We start from the raw sequence: 16954 nt of genomic DNA, 5'->3' as shown, positions 1-16954 counted from the left end.
GCTTCAGCAAAGTCAAAAAGCACAACACCCTCAGCCAAACAAGCTAAAACGGTGCCACATATTTCTACAGGAAAACCAAGACCGACTTCTACAAGAAGCTAGAAATCATCTGATACAGGGCCTTCTACAGGAAGCCTTGAGAAAGGAAAACCAAAGGAAAAGAGAGCCGAAATTCTTGCAAGGGAGGCAGCCGCCGTGCTGGCCGCCCTTAGTACACCTCCTAAGCCGAAAGAAAAACGAAAGAGGGAGATCCCTCTGTATTTTAAAGCCCGGAGAAGTGTGAGAATCAAAACAGGGAGGCCACAGCCTCCATCCAGCAACCCAATTACTATAGAGGATGCCCCTACTTCGCCCAGGGAGAGGTCCCCCTCAAAAATTTCAGTCACTTATGAGCGGGGGAGCCCGAAGACAATCACGTGGAAAGAAAGAATGGATAGGTTGGCTTCACAAGGCCGGCTACAGGATGCTGAGACCGCTCTACAGGAAACCTTAGCCCGGCTTAAGGAGACAGAGAGAATGGAGGGAGAGGCACCCTCATCACCACCGAGGGAAGACGTAGTAGAGCCATCGAGAGAAGAAGAGAAAGAGCATATTCCAGAGCCTAGTCCCCAGCCAACTTTGAGCTCATATTATAACTTCTTAGAAGCTGGAAAAATCATACCACAGAAGTTCACTGTGCCACTTTTCTTTGCGTTGGACGAAGAAAGAGTGAGAACGCACACGTGGATGAAAATAGCTAAATCAAAAGGCGTGGCAGATATAGGCCCCTTGGAGGAACAACTCAAGGAGGCACGAAAGGAATTAGCTATGGCCAAACACGTGGCAAACTGCCAGCGGGTGTTCCTACAGGAAGAGAATGAAAAATTGAAACTGCAGCTACAGGAACTGAAGAAAGGAAAGGGCACATCCTCAGGGGACATCACAGCAGAATAGCAAGGTAGAGAAGGACTGCAAGTCGGTCTTGGGGAGCCAACCTCGCATCTACAGGAAAGGGAACTGCAAGCACAAATTGAGATACAAGTTCTCAAACAACAGTTGCAGCAAAAAGAGGCACAATTGGCCTGCATGGCCAGTTGGGCCATGGATGCTATACAATGCAGACAGCCGGCCAAATCCTATGGCCTGTACCTACGAGACCAGTGGCTGAAATTTCAAATCAATGCATTAGCGTAGAGGGGTATCTACCAACTCCGAGACCCGCAGCAGTTCACAGAATTATGCAATAACAGTTCATCAGAGGACAAGGCCAAACTATCGGAGTTTTATCTCCATAATTTGGCCCTTCCTAATGTGACTTCATGGGATCCAAACACAGTCCTAGGGGATATGCAGTTAATGGCATTTGCCTCATGGTTGAACCATGAAGACAAGAGAGCAGCAGAAGTCAAAGAGGTCATGAACAGAGAGCTGAATGAGCCATTACTAATTAGAGTAGAGCCAGGGGATCCAACTGCATTAATATCGGCACACCAACACTTATCCACCGACCCTCAAGCTTTATTGAAATATATGGATCAGCAGGCCCACGCCATAGCGCATCTCGAGGATATGGAGCGACTGTTAGGGGACAACTGTGTTCAAGCTTGCACCCGCCGATGGAACACATTGGCCCACAGTCTAAAAATCAGGGAATATTACACTCCAACTCGAATGAGGGAAGCTCTAGTACGGGTGCCCCTCTACAAAATGTCCATACAGAACCTTCAAGCTAGCTGGATTGGCCTCAAGTTAAGCCCACCTCTGCTGTTAGTATTGATGGAAGGCAGCACAGCGAAAGATGAGCATGAACAGTGGGAAGAGGTGGAAAGAAAGGCTGGGTTCCATGTTAGTGAGGAGGACACTACTGCAAAAGCCTGGGATGTGAGGGTGGCAGTGAAGGCAATGAAGGACGAGGAGCTGGATTAGTTTCTCAAGGATGAACAATCATTTTAGCTGGGGGGTGATGATGAGCCCCAAATTTGGTAACATTTTGGGCTCATTTGGCCTAACTACCCTTGCTCAACCCTTCATTTTTCATGACTTATGCATCATTTTTTAGTATATTTATGTCATTTGTACGAATGAGGGCAGTCACTATTCCTAGGTGGCTAACACGTGCTTATTTCAGGTTTTTTGACATTTAATGGAGCAAAACCACGCAGATGTGGGCTAGGAGACAGCCAAGATGGGATTGAGATTTTGTAGGAAGGTTGTCCACAGCATTGAATGGCCTTCCTCGTGATCTTCACCCCCAACTCCGAGCTCTGACAGCCACCACCACCGAGTTAGAAGGCAGCCAAACGGATTTTGAGGAAGCAGCAGTTCACTCCTAGTTTGGTCAGCCAAATCCCACTGATTTAGGAGGCCAGCTTGGGGCCTCGTAATGTATAAATGATGAGGCTTTAGCCTTCGAAGAGGACTTTTGAAACCTTGTTGCACATTCTGGAATACGAGCTGCTAGCTCTGTTTTGCTCTTTTGTAGCCATTATTGGCATGTTATTTGACTTATGATTATTATCTTTTAATGGAAAGCAGGCAGATTTGAGTTCAGTTCTGAGTTCTTAAAGGAGCCATAGCTCTCGGGGTTGGGCCCAACCTGAGAGCCTAAGGCCTCCTTCCTTTGTATTGTTATCTTTCTTTTAGCATTATGTTTTTTTCCCTTTACATGCAATTGAAACGCAGTTTGCTGAGTTAGATTCCTTGGTATGGTTAAGTAGGTCATTTTCATAAGACAAAATTGCTCCAGCTGTTTAGAGTAGAGTGAAGAGATTGGAGTTGATAAATGTTCTAAAAAAGGGGTTGCCTGCACACTCATTTTCACCTCTTTCTAGGGGCTGGAATTGCAGACAGTGCTGCCCACCCAAAAACATTGGTTTATGTGTCCATGCAATCTTTGATACAATATTTTTGGTTGTAGAAGTGTCCATGCGTTCAGATCTCTTGGAATGTTTCTTTGTTTCAGTACCATGCATGCTTCTCCTTAGAAATAACGTTGATGTTCATTGATTTTATGAAACAGTTAGAATAGGTTAATAATATTTCGGTTATGTGCAGGACGTGGATGATTTGTTTCGTTTACACTGTGCAGCGCTACTCCCTCACTCTCTTGTCCTTCCAAGCCGTGCCCAGGCCAACTACTCATCTCCCAATTAGACCCCTTGTCTCTCAACTATTCTACTACCCTCGTTATTCTACCTTCTTCGGCCTTCCATTCCCTCTGCCCTCTTGGAGACAACCTAGCCTTGCACACCCCCTCTTCATCTCATCTCTCTGTCCCTAAGTCATTATAAACCCCTCTCCTACCTCCCTATCCATCCATGCAGCCTCTTCCACTCACCCACCACCTAAAATCCCATTATAGAAAATCCTGTAGGAATTACTGAACTTCCTGTAGAAATTCTGAACATCCTGTAGAACCCCTGCAGACTTCCTGTAGAAGCTCATAAACACGGTTGCTTGGCATCCAAACTTTGTGAAACTCTCTAAAAGGATGTCAGGGACTCCTTAGACCCTCTCTGAGCCTTCCTGACCTCTTCCAAGCATTTCTCACCCTTGATCTACCCCTGCACAGTAAAGGTCCAGTTAGAAGCACATGCATAATAATTCCAACAACTTGAACAAAAATACAAAAATATGTTCTCTTCAGATCAAAGTAGTCTAGACACATTCATCTCACCTTCCTAGAGGTAATGGCATCTCTTTCAGTAGTTTGCATTCCCACCTTTGCATCAGTAGGATTAGCTGGTAGAATTAGGGTTTGCTAGGGTTTGTGTTTCTTGTTGGCTTTCAGTTCCTTTCTGCAGTAGGTTAATTTCCTTTGAGTTAGCTTTCTTTCATCGGTTAAAAAGCTTCTTCTAAGAGCTCATAGAAGTTGGCTTGAGCCTTAGCAGACTTGTGCCAGCTGACCAAGTGACAGCTGTGGCAAGAGCTAGTAATTGTGCATACAGCACCGTCGCTTCCAAGTTTGTTACGAACTACCGGGTTGATAAAATTAGAGAAGGAAGCTCCAGGAGTTGTAGCATTATTGCTACAATACTGGAGCCCACCAAACATATCAAGAAGAAAAAGAAGAGTAGGTAAATCAGCATCAAGATCAGTAAGTTAAGCTAAACTTGGAAATTTGTTTGATGATTTTAAAACAAAAATTCTTAACAATCTAACAAAACAAGTAGAAATGTTAAGAATGCAGGATGAAGGAAAAGAAAATGCTGATATTTGTGTTGTAGAATCACATGATGTTAAACATTGTCCATCATTACCAAGGTTGAAGGAAGTTTACCAAGAGGGCAATGGAGCAAGTCAATTTCCAATGCAGCTATGTTATGTAGCTCCAAGAGGACCATGGCAGCCTATTCATCCAGATATTATGCAAGAGCCTAATTCAAAATTTGAAGGTTATATATATCCACTTCAAAGTAATTGGAAGACACCCTTTCATTGGAAACATTGGCCATCTCAACCCCAAAACCAATCTTGGAAACAAGGTTGGCAAGGAACTTATGGGATCCATCCACAATATCCTCAATATCCTCCATACCAAACTCCATGTTATCATTACCATTCACCTCCACCACAACCACAACCCCATCCACATCCATCTCAAATATACACTCCCACTAAAGTACCTATATGACCATTTCCAAACCCACACATTGAAGTAGCTCAACCCACTTACAATGCTGAGGTACAACACTTCCAAAAATCTCCTCTTGAGATCAATGGTATTCACTATAGCTCAAGAAGAATATTGCAAAAAAGAGATTATCTTGATATCATTGAAGGATCACATCCAGAAGAAGAAGATTCAAATGATAAGACCACAGAATCATGGGATGCACTTAATGAAGAACAGACATCAAAATCACAGATCGAGAAAGCTCCCTCACGGTTACTATCAAATCCTCCATATATTCAAGATATCAATCAACAAAAGGAGGAAGATTTGAAGGTCATGGTAGAAGAAGACATGAAGAATGATCCAGATAAGCAAGCAAACCAAGGACATCAAAAGTTATATTGAGGTTTGGTTCCAGAAAATCAACAAGATGGAGCATCACTCTCTTCTTCAACTATGCTTGATCCTTTCAAGGTCAAATCATTTGGTCTCTGAAATCCAGGTACATGTCAAAGCATAAATTTCAAGCCTCCACATCATTTTGTTTGTCATCTTGATGTGCACTTGGCTCCATTGGAAGTATTCTTATACTTGAAAGTGATTTTGTTTTTTGTTCAGGGTAGGCTAGAAGGGAAAAAAAATTAAAAAATAAGAGAAAAAAAAATCTAAGGTGAAAACCTCCTTGGAGGCACCTCAGATTGGCTCACTGATTGAAAACCTCCATGAGGCGATCAATGGGTTGAAAAAAAAATAGAAAAAAAAGAAGATCCTAGGTGAAAACCTCCTTTGAGGCACCTAGGCAGACCTACTATTTGAAAACCTCATTGAGCTGGCTAGTAGGCCTAGAAGAAAAAAAAAGAGAAAAAATAAAAGAATCCTTTCTCCATGCATGCATGTACTCTCCAACATTTGCAAGCAACAAGAACAACTTGGTACCAAAAGGAAAATTGGTCAAGCCTAGTAAAAAGAAGTCAAATTTTGACTTTCTCCTACTTTGTTTAAAGGCTCCAACAAGGCCAAGGTCATGCCAATCCATCACCCTCATATATTTTCACCATCCACCCATCATTATCAAGCTTCTACCACTCATTTCCTTGTCCTAAAAAACTACAGGATACAAAAATACATAGAGTAGGAATTTGTTTTTGTGATAACTTGAAAACCATGCATCCATTTTCCAAGCCGTTTCAGGGGGAAATGCATATGGATGAAGGTAACATGCTTAAGGAATTTCAGAAAATTCTAGTGCACGGTTTCCAAGAAATTGGCCTCCATCAACTTCAGCCATTTCTGCATTTTCTTAATATCCATGCATCCATTTAAAAAGTTGTTTCATGGGGAGATGCATATGGATGATGGTAACATGCCCAAGAAATTTCAGAAAATTCCACGGCATAGTTTCCAAGAAATCGGCCTCCATCACCTTAAGCCATTTTTAGTTTTGCTCGAGATCTGTGCATCCATTAACCAAAATCTTTCTATGCAGAGGTGCATAATGATGGTGGAAAAATGCTCAAATAGTTTCATCTCAATCGAGTCTAGACTTTGGGAGATATGGACAAAACAAGTCATTGTCCTATAAACCTACACGATACAGAACAACACCTACAAGAATGGTAGTGCGCAGTTTTAAAGGATATCCAGAGGTCAAAGAAGCTCCTCCAGAGCTTAGCAGCAACATTAGAATCATCAGCATCGCCATCCAACACCTACACATCAACATCAACACAGCAGCAACATGCATGTCTCTCCAACAACCATCAGGGAGGTACAGGTATGAAATATTCTTGACCTCTTCTCTTGAGAATATCATAGTTAGAAATTTGTTGTCAATGCATGAGAGATGAGGTTTCATAAGATAAGGATTGGTCAGTAGTCTCAACAGCCTTCAATTGCAACTCACTCCTTCACTCATGCAATGTTGAAAAGTCAAATTATGAAGGGTGTTGATTTCAAGGAATGAGGACATCAGTTAAAAGAAGAATTTTTTGCAAAGGCCAAGGTCACCACAACACTCCAAGCACTCCATCCACTTCATATTCATTATCTATTCATCATTCATCCATCCCATTTCATTCTTGAGGGAAAAAAAACAAAGAGACCATCCTCTCCATTTTCATGAAATTTCCATTTGCAGGTCAACAAGAAGGATGGTCAAAGAGCAAAGGAAGATCACAAAGAGACCCCTGTCAATCACATTTTTATTTTACCACTCATTACCATTCATTCCTCCACCATTTATGTCATTTTTTCCACTCCTTTACTTTAGTTTACAAAGGGACTATGTTTTCTACAGGATGATCTTGTAGGAATTACAGTGACCCATAAATCCTACAGGAGGCAGTCCTAAGGCAAATAAATGGTGGAACAAGGTAGCAGAATGTTGATAAGGGTGTGGAAGACCTTGCCAAACTAAAAAAACAATTAAGAACCATCTTGAATAAAGAGAAGAAGGCAAACTAATGGTCGCAAGAAACATGAATTTTTCTTTGCGCAAATATGTTTTTTGGCTCCTCCTTGCAGAACTTACAGCCATGGTTCTTAATGCAAAAGAGAGAGGTTTCCAGGGCCATGGATGAGGCACAATGAGGTCACTAAGTTGCTCAGAGGATGAGCAACACTTTCAGCAGGGGGGTATGATGGACCTCTAAATTAGACATAAATTAATGCCCATGCCTCTAATTTAAAACATAAATTAAGGCCTATGACCATCCTTCAACACATTAAACCTCTGTTTTTGCATTAGATAACTTATTTTTAACTTTAATATATTAATTAGAAAGGTTTATGAATAATTGAATATTTGTGCCTAATATTATTTATTTTTGTGGAATATTATGAGAATATTGGGAAGATTATGAAGAGTTGGAGGAGGAGATAATTTATGTACTTGTTCCCTACTACTGGAGGATCAATAATAAATAAATAAGTCAACAAGATATTACGGAATTATGGCACAAATTGTGGAACTCCAATGATTGAGAAAATCTAGGAATGTGTTCCACTAATCAAGGGAGCAAATCCACCAATCAAGGGAGAAGATCCACTAATCAAGGGATTTCAGTGGGTAAATCTTCCTCCATCCATGGGGAATTATTCTTAATCATTTTGTATAAGTACCAAGTCGAATTTTCCTCTAGGGAATAATTGAAAAAATCTAGGAATGTGTTCCCTCCCATTTAATGCAAATTCCTAGTATTGGGGACTAGATCCACTAATCAAGGGATTTTGGTGGGGAAACCTTCCTCTATTCATGGGTAATGATTCATAATCATTTTGTATAAGTACCAAGTCAAATTTTCCTCTAGGGAGAGATTTTAATTAGTGTTATTATAGAGAGAGCTTGTATTCTTGCAAATCCATTGTATTTTCTTGTAGGGATATAATTCTATTGATGAAAATACTGAAGATTGGTGTCATGTTCAGCTTCTAAATATTGTTCTCCTCCATAGGTTTCTGATTTTCCTTGGGCTTGGCCATCCCAAGAACCTCAGAGCCCTTTTGTATCATTTTCTTTCCTTCTTTTCACTTCTTATGCACATGCATCTCTAGTTTTTATTTTTTTCTATTTCTGCATTTAATATTAATGATTTCTTGTTGTAGGATTGATTTAAATGGATGATGTAAGTTTTTTTGCAGGATCACAAACATTATTTGATCATTGTAAAATCTTTGGAAGTTCATCATAATCATTGAGCTGCTTGTATTAGGCTTCTCATTCCCAAATCTAGATTGCTGGACCTCTCTTTTAGTAAAAAACAATAAATTTCTGCTGCTTTTTAGAGCATGCTAACGAGCTTCAATCAAATTGATTCCACTTGGATTAAATCAAAAAAAAATTCTAGTTCATAACAAAAATCACCACACTACATTTTCACTTTATTAGGTTAGGAATTGTTTAGATTTACTAGCTCACTAGTTCTCGGATTTCTAGATTTTCGACTAGTAATGTTTTTATTTTTTTTGCATGGGTTAACAGAGGTCTTTTTGAGTAATTCCACTTGGAATGGCGACCTAAGACATCCTAATTAATACCAAAAAATTTCCCATGCAAGTTGGATTTGATTTTCTTTGTCATTCAATGAATTATAGTAAATTTGTACATCCCGTAGGAAATCATGGGATCCTGTAGGAAATCATTGTAGCATCTTGTAGGAAACCTTGTCTTGAGGCTGAATTGAGGAAAAATCATCTAAGAAGCTAGAAAAGGGTCCCTACTTGTCTCCAAAACCTTCTGACCATTCACCATCATCTCCAAGCCACCTGCCACATCACCAAAAGAGATTAGCTTTCACACTCTCACATAAAAAAAGAAAAAAGAAAAACAAATTTATTTTATTCATTTACGTGCACAGCAATAGAAGGTTTGATGGTTTGAATTTGCATGCTTAGGACAGCAGGATTGCATACATGTTAATTTAGCATTCTTTTGAAGCAAAGCCTCTTAGCAGTTAGTTAGAAAATGGTGTGTTTTAGCATTTGATTTCAGTCTCTTTCCTTGTACTTTCTTTCTTGCAATAGGTTAAGTTTCATTTCAAACATTTCATTCTCTGTAATTAGTTTAGGATTTGACTTTAGTACATGCACTCCATTACATCATGATAGCAAAGGAAGGACACATTGTACGCCGCACATATAGTGCTGATACCTCTTAAGTTTGTACGAACCCCAGGTTGATAATTAAAGTCATTAGCCTTGGGAGTTGTAGCATTCTTGTTGCAATACCGAGGCTCATCACCTTGTATGTACGAGGATGATGCTAGAACAGAAGCAAAAATAAGTCATCGAGTGGGAGATCTAAATCTAGAGGGAGATATAAATCTCCATGAAAACTTGTAGAGGTGGTGTGCTAGAAATGCGGAAAAGAAGGGCACTACAAAAGGGACTGTAAATCTAAAGTTCCTAATAAAGGAAAGGGATCTGATGATTCTCCTTCTATAGAGGCAAAAACCACCTAAGATGAAGGTGGGGATGTGTACTTGGCTTCTTCAAGTAAACATGTAGATCATGAGGCATGGTTGATTGACTCAGGTGCATCCTTTCACTTCACTCCCCATAGAGAGTGGTTCTACGAGTATGAGATATATGATGGTAGTGATGTCTTCTTGGGGGATGACAGGAAGGCTAGAATAGTTGGTCATGGAAAAGTAAATTTGAAGTTGCAAGGTGGAAGGGTTAGAACACTTCCAGGTGTTCTGCATATTCCTGCATTGGCCAGAAATATGATTTCCGTAAGCAAGTTGGATGATGCAGGTGTAAAAACAATGTTCGAGAAGGATACCTGCAAGATGGTTTCAAGAACATTGGTATTGATGTAGAGAGTTTGGACTGGAACTCCATACAAGCTGCAAGGTAGCACTGTTGTTGATGGGTGCAACAGTTTTGTGGTTCCTGAAAGTGTAGCAGAAAATCTAATGGTCTCTGGAGAGAAGACCATGCTGTGGCATCAATGGCTTGGATATATTGGAGAGAAGGGCCTTCGAATACTTCATGGTAAAGGTATGGTAGAAGGTATGAGTAATAACTCTCTGGATTTTGAATTCTGTGAAAATTGTGTATATGGGAAGAAGGATCGGGTGAGTTTCCCCTCTTGTGGTAAGAGGCCGAAACAAATATTAGAACTTGTGCACAATGATGTGTTTGGACCTGTGAAGGTTCCATCACTGGGTAAGTCTGTGTACTATGTATCATTTATAGATGACTTCTCAAGGAATACATGAATATATTTATTTAAGAAGAAATCTGAAGTCGTTGACAGATTTAAAGAATTTAAGGCTTTGGTGGAAAACCAGATAGAGAAGAAGATAAAGGTGTTGAGGTGAGATAACAGTGGAGAGTTTTGCAACAAGGAATTTGAAGAATTCTGGAAGAAGTGTAGTATAGCATGGCAGAAGAATACTCCATACACACCTGAGAAAAATGGAGTTGCAGAAAGAATGAACAAGACGTTGACGGAAAGGGCAAGAAGCATGCTCAGTGGTGCTAAGTTAGGATCAGAATTCTGGGCAGAGTCAGTAGAGACAGCATGATACCTGGTCAACATATCACCTTCATTAGCATTGGAGGATAAGACTCTATAAAAGGTATGGACTGGTAAGAAACCCTCTCTTTCATATCTGACAGTATTTGGATGTGATGCATGTGTACATGTTCCAAAGGAGAATAGAACCAAGTTGGATAGTAAATCAGAAAAGTGCATCTTTATTGGGTGTAAGGATGGTTTAAAGGGTTATAAGCCTTGGAACCAAGTAACAAATAAGGTTGTGTACAGCCGAGATGTGGTGTTTAGAGAGGTGAAAGATGTTATTAAACATGAATTCCAACCAAAGGAACCTGAGAAGATAGATTTTGAGCTTAAGGAGGAAGAATCAGACTCTACAGTAGAGGAGGAATCAGAAGATGAAGAGCCACAAACTCCAGGTGTGAGAAGATTAGTTTGAGAAAGAAGGAAGCTAGAAAGGTATAGTCCATCTACTTTTTGTTTAAATTTTGCTTTATCTATTACTAATGATGATCCCAGAAATGTGAAGGAAGCAGTAGATTCAGAGGATGGAAAACTCTGGAAAGAGCCCATGCCTGATAAAATGGCATCTTTGTACAAAAATGAGGCTTGGGATCTAGTGGAGTTGTCGGCTGGAAGGAAACCCATTAGCAGCAAATGGGTGTTCAAGAAGAAGACAAATGTAGAAGGAAAGGTGGAGAAATACAAAGTTTGGTTGGTAGAAAAATGTTATTCCCAGGTGTCGGGAATTGATTTTGGTGATACTTTTTTTCCTATTGCCAAGGTAGCTTCTATTAGATTACTTTTATCTATTGTTGCTACTTTTGATTATGAGGTAGAACAGATGGATGTGAAGGCATCATTTCTTCATTGGGATCTGGAAGAGGAGATTTACATGAAGCAACCTGAAGGTTTTACGGTGAAGGATAAGAAAGAACTGGTATGCAAGTTAAAGAAGTCTCTCTATGGGTTAAAACAATCACCAAGGATGTGGTATCAGAAATTTGATACATTTATACGGGGACTTGGCTTCACCAGAAGTAACGCAGATCACTGTGTGTATTTTAAATTAATTGATGACCATGTTATTTATCTGGTATTGTATGTGGATGATATGTTTGTGGTTGGAAATGACAAAGAAATTATCGAGGATTTGAAGACCTAATTGTCCTCCAAATTCGACATGAAAGATTTTGGTGTTGCAAACTATATTTAGGGCATGGAAATTAAAAGAGATCGGGAAAAGAGGAAGCTTTGGTTAAACCAGAGGAAGTATGTCAAGACAATATTGCATAGGTTTAATATGTAGGATAGAAAACTGGTGAAAGTTCCTATTCCTATAGGTGTAAAGTTATCTGCTGAACAGTGTCCCAAGACACAAGAAGAGGAAGAGGACATGTCCCAAGTTCCATATGCAAGTGCAGTCGGTAGCTTGATGTATGCGATGGTCTATACTAGACCAGACATTGCACATGCAGTGGGAGTATTGAGCAGGTTTATGTCAAAAGTAGGGAAGGAACGCTTGACAACAGTGAAGCGGGTTTTCAAGTATTTGCGTGGCACTAGTGATTATGGCTTGTGCTACCAAGGAAGGCCAGGATTGGACAAAGTATTGGATATTCGTGGCTTTGTTGATGCAAACTAGGTTGGAGATCTGGAGCAGAGAAGGTCTACAAGTGGGTATGTGTTTAACCTATTTGGAGGTGCAGTCAGTTGGATGAGTAACAAACAATCTGTAGTGGCACTGTCAACTACAGAGGCAGAATACATGGCAGCCACTCATGTAAGCAAGGAAGTCATTTGGTTGCAGAGATTGTGTTCAAGTATGGGGTTTGTACAGGGAGCTATAAGGATAGACTGTGATAGCCAAAGTGCAATTTTCTTGGCAAAGAACCCTGCTTATCATTCAAAGACAAAGCACATTGATGTACAATATCACTTTGTGAGTGATATGATAGAAGACAAAAAGGTGTTGTTGGTAAATTTGGACACTTCGAAGAATACTGGAAAATGCATTGACAAAATCTATGAGCTCTGAGAAGTTCTCTTGGTGTAGAGAAACAATGGGCATTTCAGGGCTGGATAAATGACTAAGCTCTCCTGTGGCTCCCTGTGGAAAGAAAACAACAAGTGGGAGAATGTTGGGTTGTGTTACATTCTTTCCATGACTAACCTATTTAGTTAACCCCCGGCCCCCCTTCGTTGCACCGATTATGCAGCGGGGGGTCACAGGGGGTTTGAGGGGGGCTAGTAGCCCCCCTCTATGGGGTCCGGGGCAGCACCCCGGGGAATTTTTTTTGGACCCTATATTAGGTTGGGTGGACCTACCTATGGTTTTGTGCATGGTTTTCCGCACATGTTTTTGGATGTGATGGTTTTCAGTCCATAGTTTTGGACCCGATGGTTTTCAGTCCATGGTATTGGATGCTTCAGCATGTATAAATATGTATTGTAACATTGAAAGGAACATAATGAAAAATCAATTTGGTAGTCTCGGTTTTGGGATCGAGGGGAAAATATCTATGTATATGTGTTTTATGTGTTATGCTCTAGCATTGTTTATTTTATGTTCTTAGAATTCGTATGCAGGTAATTTCTGTACGGGGTTAAAACCTACAGTCATGAAGGTGTTTGGTTGGATCCCAAAATGATATAGGCATTGCAACATTAGCCCCAACCAGAAACCTTGAAGACTTTGAAGGGATTCTTGGGTCTCACCAGCTACTATCACAAATTTTGTTTGCAATGGTGGTCACATTGCTAGACCCCTCACTAACCTTCTCAAGAAAAATTCATTCCTCTGGACTAATGACGCACAACACGCTTTTTTGGCTCTCAAATAGGCCATGTGTTCCACTCCCATATTGGCCCTACCCAACTTCACAAAATATTTTGTGATTGAATGTGATGCTTTAGGTACTGGTATTGGTGTTGTCTTAGTGTAGGAAGGTCGACCCTTGGCATTCACCAGTGAACAACTGAGTGGGGAACATCGAGGACAATATACCTATGAGAAGGAGATGATGGCTAGCTTACATGCAGTAGATACTTGGAAACCATACTTATTGGGGCGACGTTTCCAAATCCGTACAGACCATCAAAGCCTCAAATATATTTTGGAGCAATGTCTATCCTCGCCCTAGAAAAATAAATGGTTGGCCAAATTGTTGGGATATGATTATGAGATAATTTAGAAGAAAGGGCATGACAATGTACTAGAAGATGCTTTATCACACCAATTTGAGAATGAAAGCACCATGTTATCAATCTCTCCTCCCATACCCGATTGGATTGAAGAAGCCCACAAGGACTGGTTTTCACACCCCTCTCTCTCCCAACTCATTAATAACTTGAGAATAGATCCTAATTCCTTAGTTGGCTACTCTTGGAAGGATGAGATTCTTCACTACAAGGATAGAGTAGTTATATCACCGACATCCACCCTCAAAACCTGCATTTTGGCAAAAATGCGCTCATCTCCCATTGCAGGCCATGCAGGCTTTCAGAAGACTTATGCTCGCGCTCGTCATTCTTTCTTTTGGAGAGGCATGAAAACTGAAATTGTTACTTTTGTAGTTGAATGTGGGGTGTGTCAATGCCACAAAGAGAAACAGTCAAGTTACCAGGCACCTTACAACCATTGACAATCCCTGCCTCCATCTGAACGGATGTTTCTATGGATTTCATTACTAGTCTCCCAAAGTTAGGCAACAAATCAGTCATCATGGTGGTTATGGACAGACTTTCTAAATATTCTCATTTTTGCACTCTACCCCATCCATTTACCCCCACTTTGATGGCTCAAGCTTTTATGGACTAGATCTTCAAACTCATGGCATGCCCACTTCCATTGTCTCTGATCGTGATCTGTCTTTCATTGGTAACTTTTGGAAAGAACTTTTCAAGCTGCAAGGCATCCAACTCCAACTAAGTACTTCCTATCATCCCCAAACTGATGGTCAAACTGAAGCAGTAAACAAATGTTTGGATACATACCTAAGGTGCTTCACTTCAGAAAAGCAACATCAATGGGTACATTGGCTACATTTAGCTGAATGGTGGTATAATACTCACTATCATGTAGTCACTAAGATGACTCCATATGATGCAGTGTATGGCCAACCAACACCTTCACCTATTTCTTATATCCCTGGATGCTCTAAGGTGCAAGTAGTGGATCAACTCCTACAGAATCATGCAGCCATGATAGCTTGTCTCAAAGATAATCTCCATCAAGCTCAGAATCAAATGAAGAAACAGGAAGACCAACATCGTTCATAGAGAACATTTCAAGAAGGGCATCAGGTATTCCTGCGGCTGCAACCATATAAGAAAACATGTCTCAAAGAAAAGGGCTGCAAAAAATTAGCTCCAAAATTCTACGAACCTTATCAAATACTTCAGCGCATTGGAGCAGTAGCCTACAAGCTGGCCTTGCCACCAAATTCAAAAAACCATCCAGTCTTCCATATATCATGCCCCAAGGAAGTGGTTGGGAACAATTGCAGAATTCAAACCAGCCTACCTAAATTGGATGAAGAAGGTTCACTTTGGCTCCAACCTGAACATGTCCTAGATACGCGAGAACAACATCTATGTGGCTGCACAATCAAGGAAGTCCTTGTCAAGTGGAAAGACACCTCTCGAGACGATGCGACCTAGCAACCAACCACTATTCTTTAGCAGTTTTCGTAGGTTCAGCCTTGAGGACAAGGTTTCTTTTGATGGGGGATGGAATGCTAGGGTCCAAACCTAACCCCTTTATTTATGTAATAGGGTCGAGTCATAGCTATAGTTAGTTAAGAGTCAATAAATCCCGTATTAATAATTGTAAGTGGTTGACCCGCATTTTAGAAACGGACCACAGTTAGTTGCAAATGGCCATGGTATTAGATAGATGGTATTGAGAGAACCATGGTAATGACCCATGGTATTGTATGTATGAATCCTATATAAAGGATAGAGGCTCTCCATTGAGAAATATCGAGTCTTATTTTGTAATTGAGCTCTGCTCTGCTAGAGGTTGCCCCCTCGAAGAGGCAAATGAACATTTGCTTTCATCTCTGAATAATAAAATACTTGTTGTTTTTCTCATTTTGTTCTATGTTCTCGGTTGTATTTCTTCGCATATTTGGTATTCTGTAATTTCTCGCAATTCAAGAGCATAATAGTGTGCCTCCTAGTATATTGAGAACCATACACTCATATAAGTTAATATCATACTTACTATGGCATCTGACATTTTGTAAATACTTCCTAACATGTTAAATAATCTATTTACCTCCTGTGGATGCATTTATTAATCAATGCAATTCTGGGTTATATATTAATTAACAACTCGTTGCGGGTTATGCCAACAAATTGCAATTCATTATATTTCCTACCTACCTTAATGTTGATATTAACAATATGTGGTGAAGAATGTGGGTGCAGTTGGGAGAGGAATCTCGATAGGGAAATGCAGCATTGTTGGATACATTTCAGCAATTGCGAGCAGAAATGACCAACCTTAGTGTTGACGATGAAAGACTCTAACAAGAATAAGAAAGGATCCTAAAACGTCTATCAGACCGACAGAATCACCAGGTACCCAACTCCAGTGCAGGAAATGGAGACCGCACAAAGACATTTCATCATGAAGAATACAATGAGGAATCAGAAGGGGGACATAATGATGAAGAAAGAAGGTTGGATAATGCCTCGTTTGGAAGAGGTCTTAAGAAACAAAATATTGAACTGCAAGTGGAATTTAATAAGATACGACCTCTAGTGTATGACAGAGTGGTTGAGGAAGCCATTGAAACCTGACTAATTAATATGAATAAATATTTCCAAGTATATAAATATGATATTAGTATGAAATATCAGTTGTCTATTTTTCAGCTACAAGGAAAGCCCACCATGTTGTGGGAGGAGGTCAAATCTGCCCAGGGAATTGATGATTATGAGGTCACATGGAACGAATTTCAGAAGTATTTCAAAGACAAATATTTAACTGAACGCTTCTACGATGAGAAGAAAAGAGAGTTTCATTATTTAAGGATGGAGTTGCTGACTATTGATGAGTTTATCACTAAATTTACGTCCTTGCGGAGGTATGTTCCATACCTTAGGAAGGAAGATACCAAGATACAACGCTTCATCAATAGCTTTCTTATTTTTATGAAGGAAAAATTGGAGTTTGATTACCCAAAAACTATGGATGAAGCCATTTGGAAGGCCCGAATTTGTTACCAATAGATGAAACAAAAAGGGGAAAGTAACAAGACGAGGTTGAACAAAATGTTTCAAAGGAATTCTCAGAACTTTCGAGGAATGAGACTCCCCAATGTTAAAAACATGAATCAAAAAATGCAGAT

This window comes from Pinus tabuliformis, chromosome 7, assembly GCF_031772625.1.
Source record: "Pinus tabuliformis cultivar Carrire ecotype Pingquan chromosome 7, CPIR1, whole genome shotgun sequence".
NCBI classification, from domain to species: Eukaryota; Viridiplantae; Streptophyta; class Pinopsida; order Pinales; family Pinaceae; genus Pinus; species Pinus tabuliformis.
This window is presented reverse-complemented; position numbering follows the sequence as displayed.